Genomic DNA, 20,097 nt, shown 5'->3' with positions numbered 1-20,097 from the left:
AATGTATGCTTGCCTGTTAGGCCTTTGATTACTCCTCTCTGTAGAAGATGCTCTAAGACATAGAGATATAACCTCTTGAAACCCCAACAGAATCATCTGAAAAATAACAGAATTCCCAAATGAAGTCTTCATGGGCTCATTGAAAGAACTCAGTAGATATTTACTATATGTGTTTTATGTGCAAACCACCATAGAAGATATAATGATGAAGATGTATTCCAAAATGTAACAGATATGTTTACAGTCCTGTTCACAATCTCAGTATAGGTCTGGTTCTCCTGAATTCTTATTTCTGAAACATTTGCTAAGTTGTGGCTGATTCTTTGTGAACCCATGGACTGTAGCCAGCTAGGCTCCTCTGTCCATAGGATTTTCTGGGCGAGAATACTGGAGTGGGCTGTCATTTCCTTCTGCAGGGATCTTCCCAACCCAGGGATTGAGCCTGTCTCCTGTGTCTAGTGTATTGATAAGTGGACTCTTTAATACTGAGCCACCTACAGAAGACTAAATGGAACATAGTAGCAAAGTAACAGAATTTATTCTCCTGGGTTTCACTCGGGATCCTGAGGGGCAAAATGCATTATTTGTTTTGTTTTTGTATATCTACCTTGTGACAATTGTGGGCGACTTGCTCATTATGGTGACTGTTTTTGCCAGCCCCTCTCTGGACTTCCCCATGTACTTCCTTGCTTATCTTTCACTCAGGGATACAGTTTATTCCACTACCATTTCACCCAAATTGATTATAGACTTAATCAGTGGTAAAAAAAAAAAAAAAACAATTTCCTTCCCAGTTTGCATGGGACAGCTCTTTCTAGAACACTTATTTGGAGGTTCTGAGGTTTTCCTTCTGGAGATGATGGCCTATGATCACTATGTGGCCATCTGTAAGCCATTGCACTACCTGACCATCATGAAGTGGCAGGTTTGTATCCTGCTGCTGGAGGTGGCTTGGGTGGGAGGTCTTGTGCCCTTGGTGGTTCAGCTCCTCTTTGTGTACGGACTCCCCTTCTGTGGTCCCAGTGTCACTGACTGCTTCATCTGTGACATTACCCATTGTTGGACCTTGTCTGTACTGACACTTACGTTGCAGGTCTCAGAGTGGTTGCTAACGGTGGCGCAATCTGTACAGTTATCTTTATCCTCCTGCTAGTGTCCTATGTGGTCATCTTAAATTCCCTTAGAGCTCACAGACAGGAAGGGAGGTGCAAAGCCCTATCTACCTGAAGTCCCACATCACAGTGGTGGTCCTCTTTTTCATTCCTGGTATTTTCATGGATATGAGACCTGTTTACAACTTTCGCATTGATAAATCAATAACTGTGCTGTGTACCATCGACACTCCCATGCTGAACCCTTTAATATATGCCTTGAGAAATTCAGAGGTGAAAAGTCTGGTATAAACTCTGGTATAAAAAAGTTAACTGTATATGGCAAAACTCTGGTACAAAAAGTTAACTGTAGGTAAAAATAAGAATGTGTCACCCACACTGATGTATTTGTTACTAATCCTAAAGCAATAAATGGGCAGTCAATTCTAACAATGGACGATTTAGTCAATTCAACAAACTCTACAAGAAGGTTTTTTTTTTTCATTTATACAAAAGCACCCCAAAATTAGAATCAGTCTAATAGAGAACCAACCTAATAGAGAAATTCTTTAAGATGAATAAAAGGCACAGGTGTTTTTGCCATTAGCAGAAAAAAATAAAGTTCACCTTGTAACTTAATTTTCTCAGTTTTTATTAAAATAACACTGTAGAAGAAAGAATTCTTTATTTTCAGAAGTAAAAAACAAGCTAATCTTGAAAATATATATATTTCCAAATTAATGGGGGAAAGTAATTTTGGCTAATAGTTAGAACATAGTTCTGAGGCAAAAAAAAAGTGTTTTTAAAATTTTAAAGTGTTAAAATTATTATTTCAGCACAGTAACTTTCTGTGGATGCATTATGCATTTGTATTTAAGAAAATTTTTATTCCTCAAGTCAATGTCTATGTGTTTGCAGTTCAGGATATTTAGACAGGAGAAGATGCTGTGTTTAGCTAAAGATATTTGTGTTTCTCCTTATTATATTACTTGATACAGGAAAACCCAAGATAACAATTGTGAAAAAAGGAAATTTGGATTCATTTATAGCTTCAGTGGGAATGCTTGTGGTATTCTTCTATAAAAATGTGCACATTAAATATTATAATCCCCACCTGTATGTCAGTGTCCTGACAGGAACAGATATTAGTCTTCAAAGAAACAGCTGAAAGCTATTGACAAAGTTTTCAAGATTAAGAGACTTTTAAAAATGATGATGTACTTACTGCTAGCAACAGTGCAAAGTCACTACTATCCAATCTATGAAGGGGCCAAAGGAGGATTTTTTTTTTTTTTTTTTTTTTAGAGGATGGTAATAGCTATAGCTAAAGAATAAGGGTCATTGACAGGAGCCTTGGCTTGACTAGAAAGGTATGATCATTCCAAATCATGCATCTTAAGGGAAAGTGCTAGGGGAATTAATATGTTGGTGATCTTAATTTTCACTCTCAGATCTCCTGTTTGCTCCCATGAGTGGGACCCAACCAACAGCTAAATGGAAAGTCTGCTTGACTGATACACTTAATAAGCAGCAAATTCCTAGGGCCCAGAATAATTTGCAAAGATTATAATTGCATCTTTAGGAGCAAATGTAGAATGTATCATTAATGGTCAATCCTTTTTGCTCTTATCATTCACATTTTGACTACTGGACAAGAGGTAAAACCCTGCCCCAAACATGAGGAATGTACAATTTCCTTTAACTTCCTTACCATCAAATAATTTCAACTCAGACATACTCACACCTCATATCTACATTGAAATATGAGCCATCAATGTTCTTCATATGCAGTAGCAGAAGAAAAAAAAGAAAAGTGGAAAGGGCTAAAGAAACAGATGGAATAGAACATGTTTCTGAGTGATAGGGAAACATAAGTTCAGTGAACTTCAGGATTATGGGCCCATTGCTTTGCTGTGATGCAATGTGAGATTGCATTTCTGTTTTATATATCACAGAGTATATGTGTCAATCCCAATCTTCCAATTTACCCCTCCCCAACTATACCCCTCCCTATAACCATAAGTTTATTGTCTACATCTGTAACTCAAATTCTGTTTTGTAGATAAGTTAACTTATAGTCTTTTTTAGATTCTACATATAAGTGATATATGATATTTTTCTTTCTCTATTTGGCTTACTTCCCTCAGTATGACAATCACTAGGCCCATACATACTGCACAAATGACATTTTGTTCATTTTATGGCTTAGTAATATTTCACTATGTATATACATCACATCTTCTTTATGAGTTCCTTTATTGATGAACAGTTTAGTTGCTTCCATGTTCTGGCTATTGGGAATACTGCTGCAATGAACATTGGGTGCATGTATTCTTTCAAATTACGATTTTCTTCAGATATATGCTTAGGAGTGGAATTGCAGTGTCATGTGGTAGCTTATATTGAAAATCAGAGACATTACTTTGCCAACAAAGGTCCGTCTAGTCAAGGCTATGGTTTTTCCAGTGGTTATGTATGGATGTGAGAGTTGGACTGTGAAGAAAGCTGAGTGTCAAAAAATTGATGCTCTTGAACTGTGGTGTTGGAGATGACTCTTGAAAGTCCCTTGGACTGCAAGGAGATCCAACCAGTCCATTCTAAAGGAGATCAGCCCTGGGATTTCTTTGGAAGGAATGATGCTAAAGCTGAAACTCCAGTACTTTGGCCACCTCATGCGAAGAGTTGGAAAAAACTCTGATGCTGGGAGGGATTGGGGGCAGGAGGAGAAGGGGACAACAGAGGATGAGATGGCTGGATGGCATCACTGACTCGATGGACGTGAGTCTGAGTGAACTCTGGGAGTTGGTGATAGACAGGGAGGCCTGGCGTGCTATGATTCATGAGGTCGCAAAGAGTAGAACACGCCTGAACGACTGAACTGAACTGAACTGAACTGATAGCCAGTTAACAATGTTGTAACAGTTTTAGGTGAACAGCGAAGGGATTCAGTCATACATATACATGTATCCATTCTTCCCCAAACTCCCCTCCCATCCAGGCTGCAACATAGCATTAAACAGAGTTCCATGCGCTATACAGATCTGTGTTGGTTATCCATTTAAATTATAGAAGTTTGTACACATCCATCCCAAACTCCCTAACTATCCCTCCCCTACATCCTTTCCCCTGGCATCCATAAGTTTGTTCTGTAAGTCTGAGAGTCTTTTTCTGTTTTGCAAGTTCATTTGCATCATTTCTTTGTCTATTCCACTTACAAGAGATGCCATATGGTATTTCTCCTTCTCTGTCTGACTTACTTGACTCAGTATGACAATCTCTTAGTCGATTCATGTTGCTGCAAGTGGATTATTTCATTCTTTTTAATGACTGAGTAATATTCCTTTGTATATATGTACCACATCATCTTTATCCATTCCTCTGTCATTGGACATTTAGGTTGCTTCCATTTCTTGGCTATTGTACACTAGATGGCCAAGAGGCATATGAAAACATGTTCAATCTTGTCAATTATTAGAGAAATGCAAATCAAAACTATAATGAGCTATTACCTCACACCAGTCAAAATGGCTATCATCAAAAAAAACCACAAACATTAAGTGCTGGAGAAGGTGTGGAGAAAAAGAAACACTCCTATATTATTGGTGGGAATGTAAATTGGTTACAGCCACTATGAAGAACAGTATGGAGATTCCTTATAAAACCAAAAATTGAGCTACCATCAGTTCAGTTCTGTTCAGTTCAGTCACTCAGTTGTGTCCAGCTCTTTGTGACCCCATGAATCTCAGCACTCCAGGCCTCCCTGTCCATCACCAACTCCCGGAGTTCACTCACACTCACATCCATCGAGTCGGTGATGCCATCCAGCCATCTCATCCTCTGTTGTCCCCTTCTCCTCCTGCCCCCAACCCCTTCCAGCATCAGAGTCTTTTCCAATGAGTCAACTCTTCGCATGAGGTGGCCAAAGTACTGGAGTTTCAGCTTTAGCATCATTCCTTCCAAAGAAATCCCAGGGCTGATCTCCTTTAGAATGGACTGGTTGGATCTCCTTGCAGTCCAAGGGACTCTCAAGAGTCATCTCCAACACCACAGTTCAAGAGCATCAATTTTTTGACACTCAGCTTTCTTCACAGTCCAACTCTCACATCCATACATAACCACTGGAAAAACCACAGCCTTGACTAGACGGACCTTTGTTGGCAAAGTAATGTCTCTGCTTCTGAATATGGTATCTAGATTGGTCATAACTTTCCTTCCAAGGAGTAAGCGTCTTTTAATTTCATGGCTGCAGTCACCATCTGCAGTGATTTTGGAGCCCCCAAAATAAAGTCTGACACTGTTTCCACTGTTTCCCCATCTATTTCCCATGAAGTGATGAGATTGGATGCCATGATCTTCGTTTTCTGAATGTTGAGTTTTAAGCCAAATTTTTCACTCTCCTCTTTCACCTTCATCAAGAGGCTTTTTAGTTCCTATTCACTTTCTGCCATAAGGGTGGTGTCATATGCATATCTGAGCCAAATACAAAATAAAAAGTTTTAAAAAATTAGTGTGATCAACTCTTTTAAATGATCATGGCTATGCGGTATCTTGGGATTGCTACTTCCCTCTTTTCTTCTCAGTACTCTCTGCAAGTTCTCTCACTCTCCTCTCAAGCTTGGACCATAAACTCCAGATTTCTCTTCTTGAATTTGATGCTTATTTACTTATTTAGAATCAGTTTTCAATTTGTTTATTCTCAGTGTCTCAGTTATGATAAAGTGTTAGTTATATGTGATCTTATTGCGTATTCAGCTGCACTGTTTGTTTTAATAGACCATGTGTAGAGAGATTCAGATTTAAGGACTTGCCATAGCTATATTAAAGACTCCTGTGTTTGGTTTCTATACTTTATTATAGTAATTTATAATAGTGTCTTTCAAATTGTAAGTTCTAGTTACCTATTTCTGCATTCCTTTTTTTTTTTTAATTTTATTTTATTTTTAAACTTTACATAATTGTATTAGTTTTGCCAAATATCAAAATGAATCCGCCACAGGCATACATGTGTTCCCCATCCTGAACCCTCCTCCCTCCTCCCTCCCCACACCATCCCTCTGGGTCGTCCCAGTACACCAGCCCCAAGCATCCAGTATTGCGCATCGAACCTGGACTGGCAACTCGTTTCTTACATGATATTCCACATGTTTCAATGTCACTGCATTCCTTTTTAAGAAAGATTATTTTCTTTTGGACAATGTTTGATTTGAAATTTTGCATGTGGATGTTATCTAAGTTAAATGGTACCTTTAGTCAATTGATTAGTGAGAATCTTATTAAATACATCTGTCATACACAAAGACAGACTTTTACTTTATTCCAGTGCCATCTTAGACTTGAGAGTTTCAAATATACACTGATTAACTTAAAATAAAGGATTCTTGTTTAAGCAACCATACTGCATGCATGTTAAGTCACTTCAGTCTTGTCCAGCTCTTTGCGACCCTATGGACTTTAGCCTGCCAGGCTCCCCTGTCCATGAGATTCCCCAGTCAAAAATACTGGAGTGGTTTGCCACGCCCTCCTCCAGAAGATATTCCCAACCCAAGGATGAAATCATCATCTCCTACATGTCCTGAATTGGCAGGTGGGTTCTTTACCACTAGCGCCACCTAGGAAGCCCAAATAAGAGGCTTATTCTTTGCTATTAGAAGGCTCTCTTTTCATTTAATTCCCCTAAAATGATTGGCCAGGAGAAGCCTCTGAAAATATACCATGCACTGAAAAACTCTCTCAGTCCTCTAGAGCATGATTCCTCAGTGAATTTAAACTTGAACAAACCTTCGGGACAAACTGTTTTTAATAACTCAATGAAGTGACTTATTCTTCATTGTTGATTAAGTGCCCATTCATATCTTCCCTTATCTGGGAGATTTCTCCTTGGGTATTAATGTCACCATCAGGATGTAAAATAAAATCTGTTAGTTCACTAGCCATGAACCATATTAAAATGGTCAAATAAGTGTTTTAAAATATCCTAAATAAAGTCAATTTATGTAATAATCCAGTGCTCTACAGTTTTGACTAAAACATTATTACAATTATTCAATTACTTTGTTCATGAAGTTTTAAATTTGTTCCTGATATATTTTCAATGACAGCTTTCAAATTCAGTGACATCAACTGTATAATTTTGAAGCCAGTTCTGAGCAATTCTACAATCCAGAGTGTAAAAACGTTATCAAAGTTGAACAAGATGTTCATGTCTTGTGCCAGCAGAGAGATGTATCCTATATAACAAAGCACTTTCAGTTGCAGGCACTAAGTGTGTCCTGATCTTTTCTCTGCACTCATTCCTGCCTCATCTTCCTCAAACTAACCACCCATTTTCAAGAACCAAAGATAAAATTGGAGAAGCCTGAATTTGGAACGAGAGACAAAAGAAGAAATAGAAAATCCAGGTAACACATTCATAAAAACCTTCCTTGCTATGAAAAGAGGGCAAAATAGAGTTATTTGAAATTAATCATGTATATTTCTTAAGGAGCTGTTTGATTTATCATTTGACATTAAGTATTTTATGCTAAAAGTTCCAGGAATAATATAGTATGTACATTTACTCCATTTTACAAAGTACTATTGGAATAAGTCCAATGACAATAATGTTCGCCAATATTTTGTATTGATTGTTTAAATTCAAACTGAAATAGAGTCTAAATATAACATAACAAAATATAACAGGACATGCATATGGTCTGCACAATAGTTTTTTACAATGTTTCATATAATTTAGAAAATCAAACAATTATTTATTTTCCATCTTCATATATTGAAGATATAGCCTTCTTCTGAAGATCGTGATAGCCTTTCCCTTCTCCAGGGCATCTTTCCAACTGAGGGACTTGAACCCAGATCTCCCACATTGCAGGCAGATTCTTTACCAGCTGAGCCACAAAGGAAACCAAAGAATACTGGACTGGATAGTCTATTCCTTCTCCAGCAGATCTTCCCAATCCAGGAATTGAACCAGGGTCTCCTGTATTGCAGGTTCTGAGCTCTCAGGGAAACCCAAAGATTATGATAGTTCTTTACAAACTGGTACCTTGTACACGGTATTTTTAATGTTATTGTTCTGTGTAGATATTTAACTCCTTTCCATAATATTTTTTTTTAGTTGTGGGAAAATATAAAAGAACATTCTTCATCTAACAGAGTTTTTTCATCATCTCAAACTGAAACTATGTGTAAAAAAGTAACTCCCTGTCTCCTCATCCCTCCAGTCCCTGTTGTACTGTTGTACTTTCCATCTCATTGAATTTGACTATGCTAGGTACCTTATAAAGGGGCAGAGAAGGAAATGGCACCCCACTCCAGTACTCTTGCCTGGAAAATCCCATATATGGGGGAGTCTGGTAGGCTGTAGTCCATGGGGTCGCAAAGAGTCGTACACGACTGAGTGACTTCCCTTTCACTTTTCACTTTCATGCATTGGAGAAGGAAATGGCAACCCACTCCAGTGTTCTTGCCTGGAGAATCCCAAGGATGGGGGAGCCTGGTGGGCTTCCGTCTATGGGGTTGCACAGAGTCGGACATGACTGAAGTGACTTAACAGCAGCAGTAGCAGCATAAAGGGGAGATCATAAAATATAAGTGTTTCTGTGTCTGGCTTATTGTGCTTAGCATAATTTCTTCAAGATTTATCTGATACTTTAATTTCTTCATCTGTTACTGTTAATTTCTTCCAGATTCATCTGATAGCATGTATCAGAATTTCCTTCCCATTTAAAGCTGTATGATTCCATTGTCTGTATATACCACAATTTGTTTGCACATTCACTAATTGATGACCATTAGAGTTGTCACCACCTTTTGTCTATTGTGAAAAATGTTTCTATGAACACTGGTATATAAATATTAAAGTCTCTGCTTCATATTCCTCTGTGTATAAACCTCAAATAACATTTTTATATGTAAATCAATAGCCTCTTGTTACAAAGTGAAGTGAAGTGTCCGACTCTTCGTGACCCCATGGACTGCAGCCCACCATGCTCCTCCATCCATGGGATTCTCCAGGCAAGAGTACTGGAGTAGGGTGTCATTGCCTTCTCCGTTATTACAAAAGGGAACTCAAAACTTGAAATGCAAAAACTTACATTCAGAGACATTTAGTTACTTGTTAGACTCATCAATTTGTATTTATACCTAGCTGGAGAGTGAATTTTAGTGTCTGTGGAAATACTATTTATGAATTGTTTTATATACAAGATCTGCTAAAGTCTTAGAGAAAATGTCAGCATCTATATCTTCAAGGGGTTAATGAACTGGATATTTTCTCATTTTTAGGGTCTTATGAATGTTGTGAATGAAACAAGACACATGACATTATGCAGTCAGTTGACCTCATAATTTATGGAAAGAAGATCCCTTGGATTAAATTTAAATTTATTGATACATTTCCAAGAAGAGAGTAAGATATGGAGAAAGACACAAAAGGGAATTTCCACACAATCATGTGAGTAGTAAAACTGAACATCTTCCAAAATTGCATATGATAATGACCCAGTCAATCTCTCCATCCTTCAGGAAAGCATCTTTAGATAGTTATATAAAAGAGTAGATTTTGAGAAAACTCAGGTAAAACTAATTATAGAGATGTGAAACTAAATATAAAAGGGGAAACAAAAGAATAATAAAACATATTTTGAACTTATTTCATGCCTATGATTTGCTATACAATTTTTGACAATTTTGAAAATCTTCATTTATATTATTCTATTTAAACCATAGTGTGTTAGATTCTATAATGTTTCAATACAGAGATTACATTGAATGATTTACACAGGTCACAAAGTTTGTAAGTACAGAAAGATATTTAGGCATGAATTGTGATCATACGTTTCAAAAGGATATGTACCAAACCAGAGTTTAAAACCTGAACTCTCAAAAAGTACATTGCAGGCATTCAGGGTCACAATATTTGTAAAACAAATTTTATATTTATAAAACAAAACAAAAGTTATAAAACTATATACAAGTTAAGCAATATGACATCTCTGATAGTTTTTTTGGTGTGTGTGTGTATTTGTTTCCAAAGTCTGTTCAGCCATACTCAGGGTTTAGAAGTAACACTTTTGTTATAAATAAACTGATTTGGAAAATGTGATATTTCTTTAAAATTTTTCTCTTTTTAACCTAATGAACTGGTTAGGCATTTTTTGAACCTCGAAATTGTTGCTGCATCATTTTAATTGTCACTTTACCTCATATGGGAAGCAGGTTTTACTATGACAGTGACAGTGTTAGTTTCTCAGTTGCAACCAACTCTTTGTGATCCTGTGGATGGCAGCCCACCAGGCTCCTCTGTCCATGGGATTTCCCCGGCAAGGACACTGGAGTGGGTTGCCAATCCCTTATCCAAGAGATTTTCCCAACCCAGGGATCAAACCCAGACCTCCTGCATTGCAGGCAGATTTTTTACTGACTGAGCTACAAGGGAAGCCCCAGGTTTTACTATATAGACAGTTAAATAGAAAGATATTTAGGCATGAATTGTGATCATACGTTTCAAAAGGATATGTACCAAAATTTCAGAAACTGAAATTTCAGTCCATAATTTCGAATATATTGCTGAATGAAAATGTTTCTCAGTATTTTACACTTTGTATACCACATAGATGTTTTGTTTTTCCCCCTTATGTTGTTGAATTTGTCATTGTGTAGACCTACTTAATTTATCTTATCTAATATATCATTGTGGAATAGTTATCATGGATTTAAATGTTCTGAGAATTCTTCAAAGATTTATTTATTCCATTGATTATATTAAGAAGTTTGAAGAATATCACAAATGTTTGAAGCAGATATATTTATTTTAATAAAATACAATATCGATAAAGTATAAAGTATAGAATTCTACACCTGTGCATCTCCTATGATGGTAATCATTTTACTCTTTGTTCCCTGTATATTTCTGTATGCCAGGCCAATCATGGCATTCAGTCCCATCAGTTCATGGCAAATAGATGGGGAAACAAAAGAAACAGTAATAGACTTTATTCTCTTGGGCTCCAAAATCACTGCAGATGGTGACTGCAGCCATGATTATTAAGAGATGCTTGCTCCTTAGAAGAAAAGCTATGACCAACATAGACAGCATATTAAAAACCAGAAACATTTGTTTGCCAAAAAGGTACATCTAGTCAAAGCTATAATTTTTCCAGTAGTCATGTATGGATGTGAGAGTTGGACTGTAAAGAAAGCTGAGCATGGAGGAATTGATACTTTCGAACTGTGGTGTTGGAAAAGACTCTTGAGAGTCCCTTGGACTGCAAGGATACCCATCCAGTCAGTCCTAAAGGAAATAAGTACTGAATATTCATTGGAAGGACTGATGCTGAAGCTGAAACTCCAACACCTTGGCCACCTGATGTGAAGAGCTGACTCAATTTAAAAGACCCTGATGTTGGGAAAGATTAAAGGCAGGAGAAGAAGGGGATGACAGACGATGAGATGGTTGGATGGCATCACTGACTCAATGGACATGAGTTTGGGGAAACTCCAGGAGTTGGTGATGGACAGGGAGGCCTGGCGTGCTGTGGTTCATGGGGTCACAAAGAGTCAGACACGACTGAGCAACTGAAGTGAACTTAACTCAACAGTCATCAAGACAGTATGATACTGGCATAAAAACAGAAATATAGACCAATGGAACAAAATAGAAATAAACCCATGTTCCTATGGGTACCTTATGTTTGACAAAGGAGGCAAGAATATACAATGGGGCAAAGACAACCTCTTCAATAAATGGTGCCAGGAAAACTGGACAGCTACATGTAAAATAATGAAATTAGAACACTTCCTAACACCATACACAAATATGAACTCAAAGTGGATTAAAGACCTAAATGTAAGATCAGAAACTATACAACTCTTAGAGGAAAACATAGGCAGAACACTCAATGACATAAGTCAAAGCAAGATCCTCTATGACCCACCCCTAAGAGTGATGGAAATAAAAGCAAAAGTAAACAAGTGGGACCTGATTAAACTTAAAAGTTTTGGCACAGTAAAGGAAACTATAAGCAAGGTGAAAAGACTACCCTCAGAATGGGACAAAATAATTGCAAATGAAACAACTGATGAAGGATTAATTCCAAACTATACAAGCAGATCATACACCTCAATGCCAGAAAAACAAACAACCCAATGAAAATATGGGAAAAAGACCTAAACAGACATTTCTCCAAAGAAGACATATAGATGGCTAACAAACACATGAAAAGACACTCATCATTGCTCATTATTAGAGAAATGCAAATCAAAACTACAATGAGATATCACCTCACACCAGTCAGAATGGCCGTCATCAAAAAGTCTACAAACAATAAATGCTGGAGAGGGTGTGGAGAAAATGGAGCACTCCTGCACTGTTGGTGGGAATGTAAATTGATACAGCCATTAGGAAAGACAGTATGGAGATTCTTTAAAAAACTAGACCGAAGCCACCATAGGACGCTGTTCATTGCAGCACAATTTACCATAGCTAGAACCTGGAGGCAATGTCATCAACAGATGTCCATTGACAGATGAATGGATAAAAAAGTCAGGTACATATACACAATGGGATAATACTCAGCCATCAAAAGGAACAACTTTGAGTCAGCTCTAGTGAGGCTGATGAACCTAGAACCTATCATACACAGTGAAGTGAGTCAGAAAGAGAAAGATACATATCATATTCTAATGCATATATATGGAATCTAGAAAAATGGTATTGAAGAATTTATTTTCAGGGCAGCAGTGGAGAAACAGATATAGAGAATAGACTTATGGACATGGGGAGAGGGGAGGAGAGGGTGAGATGTATGGAAAGAGTAACATGGAAACTTACATTACCATATGTAAAATAGATAGCCAATGGGAATTTGCTGTATGACTCAGGAAACTCAAATAGGGGCTCTGTATCAACCTAGAGGGGTGGGATGGGGCAGGAGATGGGAGGGAGGTTCACAAGGGAGGGGATATATGTATACCTATGGCTGATTCAGGTTGAGGTTTGACAGAAAACAACAAAATTCTGCAAAGCCATTATCCTTCAATTAATAAAAAAGAGAGAGAGAAAGATCACTAGAAGTCAGTAGAGCCCTGTCTTTTTATCCAAACACATAGCATATTGTAAAATACAAAGTTTGAATATCAAGTAATGAGGGAAAATATACATCTATATTATCTATTATACATTGATTATCTATTATACATCTACATATATATTATATACTATACATTTATATGTATATAATACATCCATAAAAATGGCCATTTTCAAAAACAATTAAAATTTAATCCCTACTTAATATCTTATACCAAAGTGAAGATGGGTCAAAATTTACATATAAAATATATTTTTAAAGACTTAAAAATTAAAAGTCTACAAATATGGGAGAACATTTTGCTAAAATTGTAATAGGGAAATTCTTTCTTAGCAAATCGTAAAAGAAATTAAAATATTGACAGATTTAAATACACAAATGTCAATATAATTCCACATGACCTAGGATATTCTGCATCCTATGGATATAAATCAAATCAAACAAAGCATAAACTGAAAAAATAATAATGCAACACACATGGTAAATGGGATAATTTCCTTGGTATTTAATTAAATCATAAGAACAGTATGGAAAAAGATCAGCAGTCAAATAAAACATGTGAAATCCATTCACAAGCAAATCACAAAAAGGAATTTCCATGATTTTAAGATGTGAAGAAATGCCAAAATTTAAATCTATGTATTTGTATTTAAAGCATAAAAATGAAACACAATAGCATTTTTAAGACTGTCATATACCAGCAATGCTTATCAATTACTGATTGTTAACAATGTGATCAAATATACACATTCCAGAATTAGCGGAGTAGTGAATTTGAAGGTCATATATGTCATTTTGGCAATAAATATGAACATCAATATTTTAAATATATATACTGGTTGACTCAACAATTCCACTTCTAAGATTTCACATTTAGAAAATTTCATAAAGACTTATTGTAGAATTGCTTATCATAGGGAAAAAAATACAAAAATATGAAGAGAACTAGATACATTAGTTTTAATGTATATTTATATAACACTTAAACAGTATAGGGAAACAGAATGAGTTAGGTCTATTTAGCCTGATATGTAAAGATTTTGAGGAGAAGGACTAATGAAATGCAACAAGTATACAGAGAGACATGATCACAAATCCATATATGCACATATATTTATTTTTTCAAAAGTTTTTGCTTGAAGAATTCTAGGAACAGAGTGACTGCGTCTGGAACAACTGGGAGAATTTGATTTGGTGTGTAAAGGAGTTTTTTTCTACACATTCCTTTTTACATGGTTTCTATTTTTAATATTTACTATTCGAAGATCCCATCTGGTCCCATCACATCATGGGAAATAGATGGGGATACAGTGGAAACACTGTCAGACTTTATTTTTCTGGGCTCCAAAATCACTGCAGATGGTGACTGCAGCCATGAAATTAAAAGACGCTTACTCCTTGGAAGGAAAGTTATGACCAACCTAGATAGCATATTCAAAAGCAGAGACATTACTTGGCCAACAAAGGTTCGTCTAGTCAAGGCTATGGTTTTTCCTGTGATCATGTAAGGATGTGAGAGTTGAACTGTGAAGAAGGCTGAGCACCAAAGAATTAATGCTTTTGAACTGTGGTGTTGGAGAAGACTCTTGAAAGTCCCTTGGATTGCAAGGAGATCCAACCAGTCCATTCTGAAGGAGATCAGCCCTGGGATTTCTTTGGAAGGAATAATGCTAAAGCTGAAACTCCAATATTTTGGCCACCTTGTACAAAGAGTTGACTCATTGGAAAAGACTCTGATACTGGGAAGGATTGGGGACAGGAGGAGAAGGGGACGACAGAGGATGAGATGGCTGGATGGCATCACTGACTCGATGGATGTGAGTCTCAGTGAACTCCGGGAGTTGGTGATGGACAGGGAGGCCTGGCCTGTGGCGATTCATGGGGTCGCAAAGAGTCAGACACGACTGAGCGACTGATCTGATCTCATCTCATCTGATTAGCCATTATATTTTCTGTTTCTTACTTAAAAATCTAAAATATTCCATTAAATATCACCCTACTTATTTAACTTATATGCAGAGTACATCATGCAAAATGCTGGGCTGGATGAAGAACAAGCTGAAATCAAGATTGCAGGGAGAAATATCAATAACCTCAGATATGCAGATGACACCACCCTTATGGCAGAAAGCAAAAGGAACTAAAGAGACTCTTGAGGAAAATGAAAGAGGAGAGTGAAGAAGATGGCTTAATACTCAACTTTCAAAAAACGACTGTGGTTTTAACTTTCGTAACTCCCATGTTGAACCTCTTAATCTACACCCTGAGAAATGCAGAAAGGAAAAATGCCATGAGGAAATTTTTGAGTAAAAATGTGACCTTAGTTGGAAGAGGTCATGTAGGACATGATACCCTTTTTTTTTAGAGAATCAAAGAATATTTTCAATATCAGTGGTTACCATTAAAAAATAATTTTCTCTGGGTTACTTAAACTACTTATTCCTGAAACAGCTATATGAACTAATCCTTATCATAGTGGAATAGTTTATAGATCTTAAACACCAAGAGAATTGCGTAGCTTCAGTCTCTTATAGATGTAATCATAGTATGTTAAGATTCTATAGTGGAATCTGATAAAAAAATAATGTAAATTTTCACAGACATGATCATAGCTGCATTTTCAAATCTGTGAAAAATGAAATTTGTTAACATATACTATGATTTTGCCATATGGTTGATTTTATATATTCTGATCACATTTTGAACTGAAAAATTAAATTGTTCAACCCCAGTCTCTGGATCACTTGGCCTCCTTCAATAATTGAAATACATAGTTAAGTCATTTGCATCACATAAGGCCCCGAAGTCGGCCTGCATTATATTAAAATGTCTGGGTACATGTTTTTTTTTTTTTTTTTTTTTAGCACAATGAATGTTTAACATTTTGGAAACAGATGATTTTGCTTTATATAATGAATGCTAATCTGATTCTCTGTAAGTTCTTGACTTAAATGGTTAATTAAAAGTTATCTTTATCTTCACAATTGCTCTATATCAGACTTGGGGATCAGATACTATAATATAAACATCTATTTAAGGCTCTAGAATTACATGTTTCCTGTTAGAACTCAACTTACAGCATAGATACTAAGTCCTAAAATATGCCTTCATCCTTTTCTCAATTCTAATTGGATTCATCTCATGTACTTAGCAATATTAATGCCTCCACATACCTGACACACATTAAATAAAGTTTCTTTTATATCTAAGTGGAAGAAATAAAAAAAGTGCTTTAGATCTTTTAATCAGAAAGAAATCTAGGACACTAGCTTTAGGATCAGGAGATGTGGGTTTTAATTCTCACTATGCCATCATTTTATTCTATAACCTTTAAATTTCTAAAAGTAATTTACTTAGGTGATTTGGAAGCTGTTTCCAAGTTCTGTGATTCTTCCCATGTCAATAATTTGTTATAAATATTCTTATATTTGTTTATACTTCTATTAGAACTAAAATTATCTCATTTCCCCAAACTTTTCTATTTCTGATAGATAACATAAGAAATACCCTCCTGGTATAAAAGTGTCTTAGGACTGGATTAAGACATGTTGCCTTTGGGTGACAGGATGAAATGATTGGATGGTATCACTCAAGCAATGCACATGAGTTAGAGCAACCTCTAGGAGATATTGAAGGATAGGGAAGCCCGGTGTGCTGCAGTTCATGGGGTCACAAAGAGTGAGACATGACTTATTGACTGAACAACGAGACATATAAACTCTGCTCTTGGGCGCTTTGTTGTTTTGAGAACATGTTCTTGCACTATCCAAGTGCATAAAGCTGCCAAGAGAACACTTTGGCAGGTACCTGGTTTTTGTGAAATTAGTCCCTGAGTCTATCAAAGGTCAAAGCACACCTCAACTAGTTTCTGATCAACAGTGATATGATCCATATATAGTCCCTCCTGTTTTCATTCTGTTTTACTTTTCAAGTTTGAGAATCTGTGTTGCTGTCTTTTCAGTATTTTGAACTATTTGGTCCTTGGATTTATATTCTGGGAACAGACTTTTATGGTATAGATCCAAGAAACTCCTTTTTGAACAATTATTTTCATGGACATGAATGGTAGATCAATTAAAAAATAAAATATCATAATGAAAAATAAAAACAAATAGTTACACAACTAACAGTTTATATATATAATATTAAATATTCAGACACCATATTTAAGCTCATCTACTATCAAATACCTAAGTTCATATATGGCCAACTGTTTTTTTTTTTTTTTTTTCCTCTCATCATGTTTTGTTCTCATGTAGACATCAGGATGAAGTTCACAAAGATGTACACTATGAAAGTTCTCTGATATTCAGTTACCTTACTTGAGATAATTGGTTTGTTGGCAAGACCTCGTAATTATGGTGAAATATTCCTTACTTACCTGTGGCTAATTAATATTAATTAATTAATATTATCCAGAGGTAAGTAACTTCATAGACTTTGCTGCCAAACAGGATATGTGGTAACACTTTTAAGGCTCAAGAGAAAGGCCTTGTCCACAGGTACTGTTTATATCTCAAAAAAACACTTACTGTATCTGAATTAGTTGATGCTTTTAATATTGAAATTTACTTCTTTCTTGGTGCACTAACAGCTGCCTAGGGCCCTGGCTGTAGACCTATGTCAGACAAGTTCATGGATGAGATTCTCCCCTCCACCCGCCCCGCTCCAGGAAATCATATAGTCATAGAATATCAGGTTTAAATGATTTTACAAATCATATAATCACCTCTCACCCCCAACAGTCTAAGATTTAAATCTCTTTTAAGCATGTCAAGAATCAAGAAAAATAGGTTCAACTACAGTGCTATCAATTTAGAAGTAAAAATATTGCAGACTTTTTCTTACTGATATTTATTTAACATCTCTGTTAAAACTACACATTATTCAAAAATATGCAATATATTTTAGTTATACACTTCCCCAATATTGAGCATTCTGTGTGGTTTCTAAATTTTCCACAGCTGTTAATAACTGTGCTGGACATATTTGAACACTTATTTTTTTTTTAATTAATTTTATTCTATTCTCAAACTTTACATAATTGTATTAGTTCTGCCAAACATCAAAATGAATCCACCACGGGTCTGTTTTAAAAATATTTTCTATTAGATTATTTCTAGGAGGAGTATTTTGGAGTCAAAGAAAAACAAGACAAAGTAATTTCTATTTTTTCACAGTTATGTCTGAATAACTTTTATTAATTATGTCTAATTCTTACTTTCTATTCACTATACTTTTTATGATCTGCTGAGAAACTCCACCTCAGAATAAGGAAATGCAATGAAGCTGCTGTATTTTGTTTTTGCATATGTATAGAATTTTCATCTTGGAAAAAGGAATAGTTTTTTTTATATTATTATGATGTTTATGTTTTCTCTTTTCTTTGGAAAATTTATGTCTCACCGGTCCTCATCGTATTAGTAATGCAGTATCCTGTAACCAAGAATGATTGATGATGGATGCTGTGGGAAGATGGGAGAAGAAGGCAGGGGAATGCCTGTAGCAGAAACTTAATGGAGTGGGAAGGTGATTCGTATCAAGGATAGATGTCTTGCTGCTGTTTGGTGATGAAATGTCAGGGAAGGGGTTATAAAGACATTTAACAGGCACGCTTTTTATGACTCTATGTGAACACATATACATTACTACACATAGTCATATCCAGTAAATATTTGTTGAATGAATGAACTTGTAATATTAATAATTACTTACACTAACAGATTTTATATGTGTTTGAGTATATATGCATAGTATTTTATCTCATCCAGCAGAGTCTTTCTTTCTATTTTTCACATCAAATCTCTATTTTTAAAACTTTGAAAACAATTATTTTCTTTGCTTGATAGATCTTATTTTACTGCACACCTATGTCACAGTTTTTATACCTCTACTGAAGCTGTAAATTTACTGAATGTAACAATGTTAAATTGTATGTATGTGGAACAGGATTTTTAAAAATTAAAATATTAATTAATAAATATTGTAATTATCCTGAAAGTAAAATGGCCCAGTAATAAACTCTTTCCTAGAGGCAATTAATATTTTCATACCCCATAAAGTGTGTCAGACATTATTAAAATGAAATGCAGCTTCCTTTCAAAGGCTTTTTTATGTTTTTCATAAAGAGTAATGATAAACAGAGCTGGAGGACAAGAAAACTTGAATTCCTCTGGGTTTATAGTCTGGTGAAGAAAACATACTCTTACCCATGAAGAACGGCAACTCGGAAAGCATTTACTCATCATCTAACAGGTTTCAGACACTGCAGACATCCTGCGAGGCACTGTTGTAGGTACAGTGAGTAAACACACTTGAATAGCATGTGCAACCCAGTAGGTAAAAGGGACAGTGTGTTGCCAAGGACTTATGTCCATTTCCCTAAACTGCCTGCTTGTGATAGATTTATTGATGTGTCGTTCTTTCCACAGTTAGATCTAAGAATTCAAATGTAAATTCTCATGGAAAAGAGAATAGCTCTAACCCCTGTGGGACACCTCTCAGCTTTTGGGATACATCTGAGAATTACAATTTGTAACCTCACACACACAAAGGAGAACTTGAAATCAAGGAATACCGAGATGACATGGCAGAGCTGCAAGCAGCTGAAATCAGGAGAATCCAGGTCTCATGTAGGGAACCCAGTGTTTTCTCAGTAAATTATACATCATGTGTTTCCCTTCAGATGTTTTACAGGTGACAGGTTCTGGGTGTCTGAAGAGATGGAAAGCATCATGAAAAAAATAAGAATGATTTGAAACGATTGCTGGGGCAAAAGTGCCAACGACTTGAGCCACAGCTATAGTGACTGCTCTGTTTTGTTCTAAGAAATTCAGGCCACAAACCTTTCATGATTAACAGTTGACACTTTTTATTCCTTTGTAGGAAATTCAGGCCTCAAGAAGGTATTACTTCCTAAA

The 20,097-nt window shown here is 36.0% G+C and overlaps 1 pseudogene; it reads left to right on the top strand.

Annotated features, from left to right (window-relative positions):
- The first annotated feature begins 508 nt into the window (after positions 1-508).
- Positions 509-20,096, top strand: LOC139179053 (putative olfactory receptor 4A4; annotated as a pseudogene).
- Position 20,097: the final 1 nt, after the last annotated feature.

Source organism: Bos indicus, chromosome 23 (genome assembly GCF_029378745.1).
Source record: "Bos indicus isolate NIAB-ARS_2022 breed Sahiwal x Tharparkar chromosome 23, NIAB-ARS_B.indTharparkar_mat_pri_1.0, whole genome shotgun sequence".
In the NCBI taxonomy this organism is placed as follows: Eukaryota; Metazoa; Chordata; class Mammalia; order Artiodactyla; family Bovidae; genus Bos; species Bos indicus.
The sequence above is the reverse complement of the archived record's forward strand: the minus strand, read 5'-3'. Positions and strand labels throughout refer to the sequence as shown.